This window comes from Nannospalax galili, unplaced genomic scaffold, assembly GCF_000622305.1.
Source record: "Nannospalax galili isolate Female #2095 unplaced genomic scaffold, S.galili_v1.0 scaffold397, whole genome shotgun sequence".
Classification (NCBI taxonomy): Eukaryota; Metazoa; Chordata; class Mammalia; order Rodentia; family Spalacidae; genus Nannospalax; species Nannospalax galili.
In genome coordinates, this window is record NW_008341879.1 from 3,429,114 (window position 1) to 3,429,369 (window position 256).

A 256-nucleotide genomic window follows, 5' to 3' on the forward strand; every position below is an offset into this window, starting at 1 on the left:
CTTCTGATGTCTTCCTCAATCTCTTTCTTTAACGATTTAAAAAAATTTCATTGTAGAGCTCCTTAATGTCTTTGGTCTGGTTTATTCTGAGATTTTATTTTTATTTTTTTGCAGGTATTGTGAAGGGGAGTGTTTCCATGTGCTCTTTCTCTGATTGCTTGTTATTGGTATATAGAAAGGCTACAGACCTTTGTAGGTTTATTTAATAACCTGCCACTTTACTGAACGTGATAATAATTTCTAGGAGTTTTCTAGT